At 41.6% G+C, this 16,384-nt stretch overlaps 1 protein-coding gene and 1 long non-coding RNA gene across 2 annotated transcripts in view; both read right to left on the minus strand.

The window, feature by feature from the left end:
* Positions 1 to 16,384, minus strand: part of LOC119219937 (aryl hydrocarbon receptor-like) — a 62,474-nt gene that overhangs the window by 24,593 nt on the left and 21,497 nt on the right. The window lies entirely within an intron of this gene.
* LOC134127029 (uncharacterized) lies at positions 3,779 to 4,909 on the minus strand. The gene is made up of 2 exons (XR_009955979.1): positions 4,496 to 4,909; positions 3,779 to 4,314 (listed from the first exon to the last, which is right to left on the minus strand). It is a non-coding gene; the product is annotated as an uncharacterized LOC134127029 (long non-coding RNA).

Genomic DNA, 16,384 nt, shown 5'->3' on the forward strand with positions numbered 1-16,384 from the left:
ATTTTTAGAGGACAATCACTATTCCCACCTTGCTGGAGTTGAGAACCGTAGCTCCGCTCTGCCATGCGAAACTTGGCAGCCTCAGACCGGAAGTAGGACTTTCCGCGCGGCATCTGGAAGTAATTGGGTAACAATATTTACCATTGAAAGATACACTTGGTCTACAAGTGGGGCAGCAGTGGAGGGTGAACGTGTTTTTGTCACGGAGAGCTATCTACTGCTACTGGCACCCCTGATATAAAAGATTAAAACATGATAGGCAGAGCTCTCAAGTATCACGCATTGAACATGACAGTCACTCCTTTCAGTCTTTAGTCACGCACTCCAGAAACACATCCAAATTGTAAAGCAAAAAACAGAAAATGGACTTTGTTTTGAGCCGCTGAGGTTCCTCATCACCGTGCGGCCTAGCGCGCACCCCCCCGCCAGCCCAGCGCCACACACAAAGCACCAGCAGAAGGCTAAAATGTTTACCGGACTACCAACGCTAACTACCAACTCTGTGATACTTTATGCACTTCCCGCAATAACTTGCACTCATTTAGTTAGTGAACAAAGTTGTTGGGTTAAACGTTGTTGGTTGTCTTCAGAATCACTGGCGCTATGGAAGAATACAGCTCGGTCAAAGTGAAGTTAGCTTAGCATTAGCTCGTCATAGCGAAATGGACGAGGCTCAAGAAAGATTATAATAATGAAACTTACCGTTAGTCTGAGTAGTTTTCCGTCGGTTGGGGAAATCGGTGTATCTCTTCAATGTGTGGTAGTGTAAGTATTTGTGTGGTTTAAGCAGTGTAGAAGTACGAAAAGTAGAGAGCTCAGCGTGGAGTAGTTCCTTGAAATTCAGCCGAAGTTCAAAGAGGAGGTCAAGGGTCGGCGAGTTGCATATATGGGATCATGACATCCGGTGGGAGTTGGTAGTGTTTTAAGAAAACGGACCGTCAAGGGAATTGCACAAATAAGGTCCACCTCGGCAAGAAGCATTATTATTTAAAGCTATAGACTGCACATATGAAACGTTCTGCGTGTACTTGTACCACTGATAACTGTAGATGGCAATAATCCCACTGATTAACGCGTTCATTTTGACAGGGCGAATTATTTAACCTTTGAGCATGGTGCCGCGTCATAAATTGTCCGGTAGAACGTCTCCCGTCAGTTCCGTCTGGTTACCCAGAGCAAACTAGCGGTTTAATTAACGGTACTAATTGAAGTAAATGCTTCCAGAATTGTATCTAATATTGAGAAATACACACTTACCGTTGTCCATAGTGACACTTAAATAGTGTATGCAGCTCTGTCACTATCCAGTTAGGCGCCGTATCTTGAAGCTAGCTGTCTGCCTACGGTGGCCGGATGGAGAGGCTCACTCGCGTATATATATATATATATATATTTTATTTGTTAGGGGGGGAAGCTTGGTTGTTTTAAATGAAATGTAATTATTAATTAATCGCGTATTTATTCAACCTTCACGCATATTGGTGCGAACAAAAATTGTTAGTAAGTGTATATGTCTTAATTAATTGTAATATAAAAATGATGCCATGTTGGGTTGCTTTGTTTTTTTTAATCCAGGAGGTATTTTATAGGCCAATCAGAAGGGGGGTGGTGGGCGGGGTTTAGAGGTACGAAAGCCAACTCCCCGCCATTACGTTTTGAAAAGACAAAGAGTAGTTACGTACCGTCGTCGAGCTATACATTCGTAAGTATCCATTAGTATATTGATTTAATGCTGATGTTGTAATGAATGACAACAAATGTATTGTTAGGTAAGGTAACGTAGTTAATTATGAAATGGTAGTACCTGTGTTATTCATGTACTTCTGTGGAAATGCTGACCCACGTGTACCCACGGATAATGTGGTGATTGGCCTGGCGAGGTATTTTATCTTGTATGTACCGTGTTTTTTGTTGTTCATTAGAAAATGCAAAGCCCAACAAAATTCGCTCAAATTAATGACGGGGAGGTGGAGAATGTGAGGCAGGCCTGCCAAATTCAAACTGTAAGTACATGTGTTGATATTTATTTGAGTGTACTCCAGTGAGCACAGCTGAAATATTTGCTGGCTGTGGTGCAGTCATATTATTTATTTATTTATGTGAGCTGAATAGTTCCTGGCAGTGGTGAAAAGTCCTAATGTATTTCTTTGTGTTTGTATGACATTATAGAGCTATTGAGGGGTAATAATGATATTTCATTGGCGCCATGTTTGAAGTTATGCATATTTGTCTTGCAAGATATCCTACAATATAGAACACATATATTCTAATGTATTGATATGTTATAACATGCACCATAGAAGATAGTTGTTATTTGAAAAGGATCAATATGTACATTTGTTTGTTTTTAATTTCAGTATGCGTGCCTTGATCAGGCATTGTCTCGCCAGGACCTGTATGTGTTATCGTTAGATTGTAATAAGAAGGTAATGCAGGTCCTGGTGAGGCAGGTCAGGAGGCGGAGAGCTGCGGAACAGCAATTGGCGGCCATGAGAAGGGAAGTGGAAGACCTGAGACGGGAGGCAGCGGCCGCAAAGGTCCAAAAGCTTCAAGTGGAGGAACACTGTAGTGATGGTGATGGTGAGTGTGACAATATTCAAGGAATGTATTCAAAATCAGTTATTAGATGTTACATTACATAACATGTCATTTAGGTGATTTCATCCAAAGTGACTTACAATATGTATTAGGATAAAGACAAAACATGTCATATCATTTGTTACATCTCAAACTATCAAACCTCCAAGACAGGTGAAGCATGTGATATTATTATAACATTATTCACTGAAGGGTGGATAAGTGAAGGTGAATGAAAATGTATGTTATTGACAGAGCTGAATATTTTATATTTAGATTGGCTGTGTGAATTGTAAGGGTGTAAATGTAATGTTGTTGATGGCATTATCAAAGAATGCAGCTATAATTCTCCCAGTTAACGTGTGTTTATTCATTTCTTTAATCTGTGCAGATGGTTTGACGGACACAGAGAGGGCGGACCCAGATACAGAGGAGATATTCCAAGAGGATTTTTAATATTGTTTTTTGTAAATATAGATGTTCGTGTTTTCACTGATGCTGCTGTTTATTGTTGTGCAATTAAAATTTAATATTTATGGACAGCATGTAGTTGTGTATTGTATCTTTGGGGCTAAATATATCGACATTATGTGTGTAGTTCTATTCCTTTTAAAAACAAAAATAGAGGAAAACAGGGAGCTCTGTATTTTTATACTATGGACATTATATATTCGTATCAAAATGCTATCTGTGGGGTCTTTTTAAATGCAGTTATTTAGCAGTTGGATCTTAAATGTTATTGTTTGATTCTTTAGTTTGATAGATTGAAATGTAGGATCACCTTGGTACAGTCAAGGCAAAGGACGACAGCTAACCACAACACTTTTGCTCCATCAAGAAATGTTAACTTTTTAACCAAACACACTGGATGACGACGTGGCTGTCTTCCTGAAGAGAGCTTTGCTGAATGAAACAATTAATTAATACATTGACTAAGATCCGCTTCTCCTCCGGGGCATTATATATTGGTGAATTCAAATTGAATCAGTGGAGCCATGTACTTTCAGCTAAAAGTAATATTGCAGTCTTAAGGCAGAGGAGATTCCAGCAATGTTGTCAATGGATTGTCAATTCAGGTTGATAACAAATCCAGGTCTACAGATTCCAAAGCATCAAGCAAACCTATACAACACAGGACTTGTTGTGAATCAATGATCAAAACGTCACCAAAATAACTTTGATCGCCCCCATTCAGTCAAGGCAAGATTATATATATTATTTTATTATAAATGAGCTTATGAGCTTTTTCATATGTGGCATTACAAGCTCTTTACCCAGTTGCTTAATGAACAGCACCATGCATTGTTAGCACTCCTTGCAGAGAAGGGCTGCAATGAGCAAAAAAAAGATCAAGGTACACACTTGACACCGTGAGAGAGAATTAATCACAACAGGTGCTGGGGCAAGTTAGATAAAATAACAAGCAAAATTCAATTGTGGAAGCGCTAGAATAAATCACAACAGGTGCTGGGGCAAGTTAGATGAAATACCAAGCAAAATTCAATTGTGGAAGCGCTAGAATAAATCACAACAGGTGCTGGGGCAAGTTAGAGTTAGTGAGAGCTAAAGGAGAAAATAAACGCAGTAGGTCACATAAGTTCTGTCGGATGTTCAAGTTGCCCAGAAGGATGAGCGGCGAGCTGTCATCTGGAAGTTGTAACTCTTCCATTCGTTGTAGAAGTAAATAACTTCTTCTCTGGAAGGATCATTTTCCGCTGTGGTCCAGTCGACTTGGGTCTTTGCCACGATTGCCCGCGGTTAAGCCCACCCGTGCCGTGTGGTGGAAGAAAAAAAGAAGGCCAAATTATTACATCCATCGACAGTCACACGATATGGAATGCTGTTGTACGAATGCGGGAAGAAGTCTTTTACAATTATGCAGACAGAACAAAATATACATAAAGAAATGCTTTCCCACCTCGCTGGAGTTGAAAGCCACGTGTCCCATGTGCCATTCCCAGTGATGTCCTCAGACTGGTGGCATGACTTTGCACGGGCCATCTGAAAATATTTGAGCACCAACGTGTATTATCAGAATACGATTATGGCTGTCAACAGATTATAGACAATTAACTAGTTAATCACACGTTTTGAAAACATTTATCTTGATTACAATATTTTTTTCTCTTATATTAACTGTTTACAGTTTAGTAATTTGTTGTTTCAACTCCATAATGAGCTTGACGTGTGTATATTATTTCTTTGGAATGAGGGGCATATTAATCATATCATTTAATGTTAGATTCATGCTCATTGTGAAGGCAATAAATATATAACATATTGAAAAGCATTGAAGACGCACAATACATTACGTGTCATTTAGCTGCGCCCGGCTGCACGCTGCGGGGAGATTATAGACAATGAAGTTAAACAACAAAGTAGTTAAGTTAGCTGCTGCGAGCACGGTTCTACTCAAAGTGTGTAAATAAAGTGATTCAATCGGGCCAAGTTATTTAGGGCACACGGAAACGTAAACAAAGTGGCGCTGATAGAGTGAAGAGGGGTCTTTTATCCCCGTGAAGCTACCGTAGTTAGCTTAGCTAAAAGACGTATGCTGGTTGTTATTGTTCAGTGCTAAATAAAAACCCTCTTGAATGTAGAACACAACTCACGTCTGGCCTCATACCATGACAGGCACATTAATGTTGACAATTAACTTCGTTAGCCTTGTGTTCACCTTTCCTGCCGGTCCGTCTCTGACCGTAGTCGGAGTTTGCAGGGGGAGGCGTTGCTGTCTGCTCCAGGGCCAAAGTACTGTCGGCTAAGTAAACTTTGGGGTTAATTCCCTTCGTCCCGGGGTTGGTGAATAAAAGTCCGCTTTACTTTCTTTGAGGATTTATTAATCTAACACTGAGTAACAAAGTTACAGTACAGACAATTCTCCGGCCGCTACATCCACTCCGTCATCACAACAACAACACAACTTCCTCATGCGCTCTCCCCCTCCGTAGCCCGTGCGTGTAGCTCTTAAAGGGGCCGCACCATTTTCTCTAGTAACATCACCATGACGTATGTTGCAGAATACGTCTATTTAAATCCAGATGTAAATATATTGAACTGTCCGTGTTATTTGTCCAGGTTAGATGTGTCGTAACTCGCAACCAGCTGCCCGGTCCGCCAGCTGAGTGCCTCAGTCTGCTGTTTCATTCTGTTCATGTGCCACGGAGCAGCTTCTGTCCTTAAACTGAAACGATTTTCACAAACCTGCTCTTAAGTGTAGTTGTTTAAGTCAAACACATCAGCAAGGAGCGTAAACTGAATCATTTTGTTCGTTAGATCAGACGACACGCGTTTAAAAAAGGGAGGAAAAAAAAAAAATTTCGTCGGGAGTCGATCCCACGACCATAGCATCGGGGGGCCAACACCTTACTCACTGAGCTATTCTTTCAGATGGATTTGAGAATTCGAAAACTCACTGAAATAGGATTGGTCACTCTCCGCCAAAAATTCAGGTAATATTCACACTAAAAAAATTATAACTGCCTTCCTGTTTGTTTTAGAGAAAATTCCTCAGAGACTTTTTTAAGTCTCCCTTTAATACATTTGGTAAAAAATCAGCGGACTTGTCGGTCAAACAGGGTGCGGGCGGGGCTTCGTCAAAATCTTCCAGGGGGCGCAATGGAGGCAATTTTTCACTTTTGATCCAAAACTGCACATCAGGTCTGTAAAGGTCATCACGTAGGATACTCACAGAGGTTTTCAAGAGTTTTGGAGTGTGCCGAGGCTCAGAAGATGTGCTTGAACTTTCATGCGAATATGGCGACGTCACAGCCACAAAGTTGGTCCAAAACTCCCAATTCTCACTGTGAGCCATCGTCACAGTCTTACGTCTTATATTCCCAGATTTGAAGTTGATCAGATTAAAGGGCTGGGAAATGGACATGTAAATGTACAAACTTTGCATTGACCTAAGCCAATAGGTGGCGCTATACTTTTTCGAAAATCACTGCATGGCATTACTTAAAGGCCTACACAAGCATCATGAATATACATTTATAGCCAGAAATATCAATGTTCCTTGGAGTTATACCATTTTACATTTTGGAAAAAAATCGTCCAAAATTGTCCAAACTGCACGCAAGCTCACGCCCAGGTGGTTTTATGAAAACTCTTGATTTTAATAACTTTTGACCCCAAGGCTGTCAGGAACCAGTTGCCAAATTTTGAAATGGATCGGATTTAAACTCTCGGAGGAGTTCGTTCGTTTGTAAATGCAAAAATTGAAGGAAATGGCCAAAAATACACAGAATCACCACAGCGCCCCCTAATGTTCAAATATTCTGGGAAAATTTGGGGATGTTCTAGGACTCATTGTGAACATGTCCTCAAAATTTGGTGAAAATGACGGTTAGAAAAAAAAAAAGTTATAGGCCTTTGAACTTTCAGGACACAAACCTACAAACTTCATTGGTCCATAACTTTATTGAAAAATGAGATATCAACATTCTTTCAATAACTTTTGATCGCATCGAGCCAACGATCATTTTGCCGAAGATTTCGTAAGAATCGGACCAAGCGTCTGGGAGGAGTTCGCAAAAACGTGTTTTTCACAAAATTCAAAATGGCGGCCATAAAACGGTAGGCGCATTTGCATACCATAATTTTTTTTGTGTACAGCACATCCAAGAGAACCTGTGTGAAAAGGTTCCAAGTCGATCGGTAAAAGTAAAAAAAAAAATTAACATTGCGGCCACTTTGGGGGGCGCTAGAGAGTTCTTTTTTCTCTCCTCTAATTGCGGGACCCGAATCATACGTCAATTTTGCGCACTTCTGATGCGCGTGCAAAAATTCAAGAGTTTTTGAACATGATAAAGTCCCCAAAAGTGCGTTCGAAGTGGCGAAATAATAATAATTAAAGCTGCAAGCAGCGATGAACGGGCCTTCGCCTATTCTCGCACGTCGGGGTGGGGCGGCGGTCGGCCGGGCTCGCGGGTCAAAAAAGACTAAAGAGACTAAACAAATCACTCTCGGGGCTTCCATTCAAACCTGAATCTGCGGCCTCGCGAACGGAATCCACCGACGCCGGGCTGTTGCCCCGCTGCAAAAGACCTGCGGAGTAATTGTTACGGGTCTCGGGCACGATGACCACAATAAGTATCACAGCAACACTTGTCTCGTTCTCCAGTTTGCGTCTGTATAATTGATTCAACACATATACACATCCAGTGCATTTTTCTTGTCCTGTATATCTTAGATATCATAGATGCAGTCTCAATCAAGGTTAATTCCCAGAAATATCCACCTGTAATTACCTTAGCTGTTATTTCTGCCTACTATAGTTCCTATTGACCAACTACATAAGGGATATTTCCACACCATGTTGACTATGATAAACGTATACAACTCTTATTCACATATGGACGTTGCACTTTAGAATGTGTATTGATTAACTCGGCATGTACCAAACCATATTGACAAGTAAAAAAAACAAAATATGACTAAACATGACTGAATAAATCACCGCCCAAAACATGTTAAAGATAAGTGGCATTATAAGTACAATTTAAGTGCTACCATTTGTTAGTGCTACGGTTTGCTAGTGTTTTAGTCAAGGTAGAGTCTAAAAAGGTGTGTCTTGAGTTTTCGACGGAAGATGTAGAGGCTCTCTGCGGTCCTGATGTCATCAGAGAGCTCATTCCACCATCTGGGAGCAGGACAGCAAAGAGTCGCCATCTCGTCGAGTGCTTTTCTCTCAGTGAGGGAGGAACAAGCAGCTTGCCAGATGCAGATCGGAGTGCGTGGGTTGGGATGCAGGGTTTCACCATGTCCCGGATGTAGACTGCTCCCGATCCATTCACAGCGTGGTCCGTCAGTACCAATGCTTTGAACTGCATGCGGGCAGCCACTCGTATCCAAAGAAGAGAGCGGAGAAGTGGTGTGGGAGTATTTTGGAAGGTTGAAGACCAGTCGAGCTGCTGCATTCTGGATGAGCTGCAGTGGTCGAATGGCGGCAGCAGGGAGACCTGCCAGCAGAGAGTTACAGTAGTATTTGGTGTATTATCAGAATACGATTAGGGCTGTCAACAGATTATAGACAATTAACTAGTTAATCACACATTTTGAAAAACATTTATCTTGATTACAATATTTTTTTCTCTTATATTAACTGTTTACAGTTTAGTAATTTGTTGTTTCAACTCCATAATGAGCTTGACGTGTGTATATTATTTCATTGGAATGAGGGGCATATGAATCATATCATTTAATGTTAGATTCATGCTCATTGTGAAGGAAATGAATATATAACATATTGAAAAGCATTGAAGACGCACATTACATTACGTGTCATTTAGCTGACGCTTTTAAACAACAAAGTAGTTAGTTAGCTGCTGCGAGCACGGTTCTACTCAGTGTGTAAATAAAGTGATTCAATCGGGCCAAGTTATTTAGGGCACACGGAAACGTAAACAAAGTGGCGTTAATAGCGTGAAGAGGTGTCTTTTGACGCTGTAAAGCTACCGTAGTTAGCTTAGCTAAAAGACGTATGCTGGGTGAGACTGGAGAACGCACAAGGAAAACGTAATCACTCACCGTCAAAGGCGTTTCCACTTCGTTGAGTACATGTGGACGTAAGCACCGGTGTGTAGTTAGCAAGCTGGCTGACTGGCTGCTCCATCCGGCAGCCGCTAGCTCCACTCGCTATCCCAGTTAGCTGTCCGTGCCGTCGAGCAGATATAACAAGCCCTTAAACAAAACGTACCTCACTGGCTGCACACATCCAAGAGGGAATGAGAACACTTTGCTTACATCCACATAGTAGTAATAGTTCCTGAAGTATAGGTGTGTAGTTAGCAGTTTAAAATACGGAGCGGTGATACTTTGCCTGTTCAACACAAAACCGGAACATGCGCAGACTACGTGCGCGGCTGTGCGCACGTAGTCTGCGCATGTCCGTCAACCAAGAATAGGGAATTCTGGGTGATGAAGTTCTTTAACTTAAAATTTCCCCGTAACATCTATTTACATCACCAAACGTGTTTGCATCTCCACCCGTATGTTGCAGAATACGTGTATTTAAATCCAGATGTAAATATATTGAACTGTCCGTGTTATTTGTCTAGGTTAGATATGTCAAACCCGCGACACGCTGCCAAACGGCTGCGCCGTGAGCCAGCTGTCCTGCATCAGCCTTACCTTCTTCTGTCAGCTGTATGCGCGGCCACGGAGCAGTTTCTGGCCTTAAACTGAAACGAGTTTGACATACCTGCTCTTAAGTGTACAAAGTCCATAACCTCAGCAAGGAGAGTAAACTGAATCATTTTGTTCGTTAGATCAGAAGACACGCGTTTAAAAAGAGGAGGAAAAAAAAAAAATTGATTTCGCCGGGACACGATCTCACGACCATAGGATCGGGGGGGCGGTTTCTTACCAGGAGAGCTAAACCTTCTGATGGGTTTGAGAATTCGAAAACTCACTGAAATAGGATCGGTCACTCTCCGCCAAAAATACAGGAAATATTCACACTAAAAAAATTATAACTGCCTTCCTGTTTGTTTTAGAGAAAATTCCTCAGAGACTTTTTTAAGTCTCCCTTTAATACATTTGGTAAAAAATCAGCGGACTTGTCGGTCAAACAGGGTGCGGGCGGGGCTTCGTCAAAATCTTCCAGGGGGCGCAATGGAGGCAATTTTTCACTTTTGATCCAAAACTGCACATCAGGTCTGTAAAGGTCATCACGTAGGATACTCACAGAGGTTTTCAAGAGTTTTGGAGTGTGCCGAGGCTCAGAAGATGTGCTTGAACTTTCATGCGAATATGGCGACGTCACAGCCACAAAGTTGGTCCAAAACTCCCAATTCTCACTGTGAGCCATCGTCACAGTCTTACGTCTTATATTCCCAGATTTGAAGTTGATCAGATTAAAGGGCTGGGAAATGGACATGTAAATGTACAAACTTTGCATTGACCTAAGCCAATAGGTGGCGCTATACTTTTTCGAAAATCACTGCATGGCATTACTTAAAGGCCTACACAAGCATCATGAATATACATTTATAGCCAGAAATATCAATGTTCCTTGGAGTTATACCATTTTACATTTTGGAAAAAAATCGTCCAAAATTGTCCAAACTGCACGCAAGCTCACGCCCAGGTGGTTTTATGAAAACTCTTGATTTTAATAACTTTTGACCCCAAGGCTGTCAGGAACCAGTTGCCAAATTTTGAAATGGATCGGATTTAAACTCTCGGAGGAGTTCGTTCGTTTGTAAATGCAAAAATTGAAGGAAATGGCCAAAAATACACAGAATCACCACAGCGCCCCCTAATGTTCAAATATTCTGGGAAAATTTGGGGATGTTCTAGGACTCATTGTGAACATGTCCTCAAAATTTGGTGAAAATGACGGTTAGAAAAAAAAAAAGTTATAGGCCTTTGAACTTTCAGGACACAAACCTACAAACTTCATTGGTCCATAACTTTATTGAAAAATGAGATATCAACATTCTTTCAATAACTTTTGATCGCATCGAGCCAACGATCATTTTGCCGAAGATTTCGTAAGAATCGGACCAAGCGTCTGGGAGGAGTTCGCAAAAACGTGTTTTTCACAAAATTCAAAATGGCGGCCATAAAACGGTAGGCGCATTTGCATACCATAATTTTTTTTGTGTACAGCACATCCAAGAGAACCTGTGTGAAAAGGTTCCAAGTCGATCGGTAAAAGTAAAAAAAAAAATTAACATTGCGGCCACTTTGGGGGGCGCTAGAGAGTTCTTTTTTCTCTCCTCTAATTGCGGGACCCGAATCATACGTCAATTTTGCGCACTTCTGATGCGCGTGCAAAAATTCAAGAGTTTTTGAACATGATAAAGTCCCCAAAAGTGCGTTCGAAGTGGCGAAATAATAATAATGAATTCTTGCAATTTCAATAGGGCTTTCGCCCGACTTTCAGTCGGCTCAGGCCCTAATTAAAGCTGCAAGCAGCGATGAACGGGCCTTCGCCTATTCTCGCACGTCGGGGTGGGGCGGCGGTCGGCCGGGCTCGCGGGTCAAAAAAGACTAAAGAGACTAAACAAATCACTCTCGGGGCTGCCATTCAAACCTGAATCTGCGGCCTCGCGAACGGAATCCACCGACGCCGGGCTGTTGCCCCGCTGCAAAAGACCTGCGGAGTAATTGTTACGGGTCTCGGGCACGATGACCACAATAAGTATCACAGCAACACTTGTCTCGTTCTCCAGTTTGCGTCTGTATAATTGATTCAACACATATACACATCCAGTGCATTTTTCTTGTCCTGTATATCTTAGATATCATAGATGCAGTCTCAATCAAGGTTAATTCCCAGAAATATCCACCTGTAATTACCTTAGCTGTTATTTCTGCCTACTATAGTTCCTATTGACCAACTACATAAGGGATATTTCCACACCATGTTGACTATGATAAACGTATACAACTCTTATTCACATATGGACGTTGCACTTTAGAATGTGTATTGATTAACTCGGCATGTACCAAACCATATTGACAAGTAAAAAAAACAAAATATGACTAAACATGACTGAATAAATCACCGCCCAAAACATGTTAAAGATAAGTGGCATTATAAGTACAATTTAAGTGCTACCATTTGTTAGTGCTACGGTTTGCTAGTGTTTTAGTCAAGGTAGAGTCTAAAAAGGTGTGTCTTGAGTTTTCGACGGAAGATGTAGAGGCTCTCTGCGGTCCTGATGTCATCAGAGAGCTCATTCCACCATCTGGGAGCAGGACAGCAAAGAGTCGCCATCTCGTCGAGTGCTTTTCTCTCAGTGAGGGAGGAACAAGCAGCTTGCCAGATGCAGATCGGAGTGCGTGGGTTGGGATGCAGGGTTTCACCATGTCCCGGATGTAGACTGGTCCCGATCCATTCACAGCGTGGTCCGTCAGTACCAATGCTTTGAACTGCATGCGGGCAGCCACTCGTATCCAAAGAAGAGAGCGGAGAAGTGGTGTGGGAGTATTTTGGAAGGTTGAAGACCAGTCGAGCTGCTGCATTCTGGATGAGCTGCAGTGGTCGAATGGCGGCAGCAGGGAGACCTGCCAGCAGAGAGTTACAGTAGTATTTGGTGTATTATCAGAATACGATTAGGGCTGTCAACAGATTATAGACAATTAACTAGTTAATCACACATTTTGAAAAACATTTATCTTGATAACAATATTTTTTTCTCTTATATTAACTGTTTACAGTTTAGTAATTTGTTGTTTCAACTCCATAATGAGCTTGACGTGTGTATATTATTTCATTGGAATGAGGGGCATATTAATCATATCATTTAATGTTAGATTCATGCTCATTGTGAAGGAAATAAATATATAACATTGAAAAGCATTGAAGACGCACATTACATTACGTGTCATTTAGCTGACGCTTTTAAACAACAAAGTAGTTAGTTAGCTGCTGCGAGTAGTAGTGTGTAAATAAAGTGATTCAATCGGGCCAAGTTATTTAGGGCACACGGAAACGTAAACAAAGTGGCGCTAATAGCGTGAAGAGGGGTCTTTTATTCCCGTGAAGCTACCGTAGTTAGCTTTACAGGAACAAAATACGTATGCTAGTTGATGTTCTTCAAGCATAGCATAGGCTGCCCTGGGCTGTGCTAAATAGTGCACAGCAGCCACAGCCGGCAGTAAACTCAAATTAGTGTGACAAATCTGCTCTAAAGTGTAGTTATTTAAGTCAATAACCTCAGCAAATAGAGTAATCTGAACCACTTTGTTCGTTAGATCAGCCGGAGACGCGGAAAAAAAGATGTTTGTGACGGGACGTCCCTTAAGCAGCTAATAGCACCGAATTAGTGTTAGCATGTTTACAGTATCCCCGCTATTTAAGTGGGTAAGACTGAAGAACGCAGAAGGAAAAAGTCATCACTCACCTACCAAAGCGTTTCCACTTGGTTTAGTCCGTTTGGATTTAAGCATAGGTGTGTAGCTAGCAGTTTAAAATATAAAATACGGACTTGATACGAGCTGCAGCTGTTCAACGCCGGGGCTTCAATGGCGACCTCTCGCGATAACAGCATTAACTCACGCGACACTACGAGCCGCCCTCTACTCTGCGCATGTCCGTCAACAAAGACTGCTGGGTAATTGAGTTCTTTAACGTAACAGTTCCCCGTAACATCTAGTAAAATCCCAAAACGTGTTTGCATCTCCACCCGTATGTGGCAGAATACGTGTATTTAAATTCAGATGTAAATATATTGAACTGTCCGTGTTATTTTTCTAGGTTAGATGTGTCAAACTCGCGACACGCTGGCGAACGGCTGCACCGTCCAGACCGTACCGGGCTGCAACGCCAGCTCCACACATACGGCAGCTGTGCCCAGCAGCCGTATGTGGCTGAAACGAGTGTGACACAGCTGCTCTAACGTGTACAGTTATTTAATAACCTCAGCAAGGAGAGTAAACTAATTCATTTTGTCCGTTAGATCAGCCGGACACACGTTTAAAAAAAGAAGAAAAAAAAAAAAGTATGATTTCGTCGGGAGTCGATCTCACGACCATTGCATCGGGGGGCCAACACCTTACTCACTGAGCTATTCTTCCAGATGGATTTGAGAATTCGAAAACTCACTGAAATAGGATTGGTCACTCTCCGCCAAAAATACAGGTAATATTCACACTAAAAAAATTATAACTGCCTTCCTGTTTGTTTTAGAGAAAATTCCTCAGAGACTTTTTTAAGTCTCCCTTTAATACATTTGGTAAAAAATCAGCGGACTTGTCGGTCAAACAGGATGCGGGCGGGGCTTCGTCAAAATCTTCCAGGGGGCGCAATGGAGGCAATTTTTCACTTTTGATCCAAAACTGCACATCAGGTCTGTAAAGGTCATCACGTAGGATACTCACAGAGGTTTTCAAGAGTTTTGGAGTGTGACGAGGCTCAGAAGATGTGCTTGAACTTTCATGCGAATATGTCGTCGCCACAGCAACAAAGTTGGTCCAAAACTCCCAATTCTCACTGTGAGCCATCGTCACAGTCTTACGTCTTATATTCCCAGATTTGAAGTTGATCAGATTAAAGGGCTAGGAAATGGACATGTAAATGTAGAAACTTTGCATTGACCTAAGCCAATAGGTGGCGCTATACTTTTTCTAAAATCACTGCATGGCATTACTTAAAGGCCTACACAAGCATCATGAATATACATTTATAGCCAGAAATATCAATGTTCCTTGGAGTTATGCCATTTTACATTTTGGAAAAAAATCTTCCAAAATTGTCCAAACTGCACGCAAGCTCACGCCCAGGTAGTTTTATGAAAACTCTTGATTTTAATAACTTTTGACCCCAAGGGTGTCAGGAACCAGTTGCCAAATTTTGAAATGGATCGGATTTAAACTCTCGGAGGAGTTCGTTCGTTTGTAAATGCAAAAATTGAAGGAAATGGCCAAAAATACACAGAATCACCACAGCGCCCCCTAATGTTCAAATATTCTGGGAAAATTTGGGGATGTTCTAGGACTCATTGTGAACATGTCCTCAAAATTTGGTGAAAATGACGGTTAGAAAAAAAAAAAGTTATAGGCCTTTGAACTTTCAGGACACAAACCTACAAACTTCATTGGTCCATAACTTTATTGAAAAATGAGATATCAACATTCTTTCAATAACTTTTGATCGCATCGAGCCAACGATCATTTTGCCGAAGATTTCGTAAGAATCGGACCAAGCGTCTGGGAGGAGTTCGCAAAAACGTGTTTTTCACAAAATTCAAAATGGCGGCCATAAAACGGTAGGCGCATTTGCATACCATAATTTTTTTTGTGTACAGCACATCCAAGAGAACCTGTGTGAAAAGGTTCCAAGTCGATCGGTAAAAGTAAAAAAAAAAATTAACATTGCGGCCACTTTGGGGGGCGCTAGAGAGTTCTTTTTTCTCTCCTCTAATTGCGGGACCCGAATCATACGTCAATTTTGCGCACTTCTGATGCGCGTGCAAAAATTCAAGAGTTTTTGAACATGATGAAGTCCCCAAAAGTGCGTTCGAAGTGGCGAAATAATAATAATTAAAGCTGCAAGCAGCGATGAACGGGCCTTCGCCTATTCTCGCACGTCGGGGTGGGGCGGCGGTCGGCCGGGCTCGCGGGTCAAAAAAGACTAAAGAGACTAAACAAATCACTCTCGGGGCTTCCATTCAAACCTGAATCTGCGGCCTCGCGAACGGAATCCACCGACGCCGGGCTGTTGCCCCGCTGCAAAAGACCTGCGGAGTAATTGTTACGGGTCTCGGGCACGATGACCACAATAAGTATCACAGCAACACTTGTCTCGTTCTCCAGTTTGCGTCTGTATAATTGATTCAACACATATACACATCCAGTGCATTTTTCTTGTCCTGTATATCTTAGATATCATAGATGCAGTCTCAATCAAGGTTAATTCCCAGAAATATCCACCTGTAATTACCTTAGCTGTTATTTCTGCCTACTATAGTTCCTATTGACCAACTACATAAGGGATATTTCCACACCATGTTGACTATGATAAACGTATACAACTCTTATTCACATATGGACGTTGCACTTTAGAATGTGTATTGATTAACTCGGCATGTACCAAACCATATTGACAAGTAAAAAAAACAAAATATGACTAAACATGACTGAATAAATCACCGCCCAAAACATGTTAAAGATAAGTGGCATTATAAGTACAATTTAAGTGCTACCATTTGTTAGTGCTACGGTTTGCTAGTGTTTTAGTCAAGGTAGAGTCTAAAAAGGTGTGTCTTGAGTTTTCGACGGAAGATGTAGAGGCTCTCTGCGGTCCTGATGTCATCAGAGAGCTCATTCCACCATCTGGGAGCAGGACAGCAAA

This window comes from Pungitius pungitius, chromosome 3 (assembly GCF_949316345.1).
Source record: "Pungitius pungitius chromosome 3, fPunPun2.1, whole genome shotgun sequence".
Taxonomy (NCBI): domain Eukaryota; kingdom Metazoa; phylum Chordata; class Actinopteri; order Perciformes; family Gasterosteidae; genus Pungitius; species Pungitius pungitius.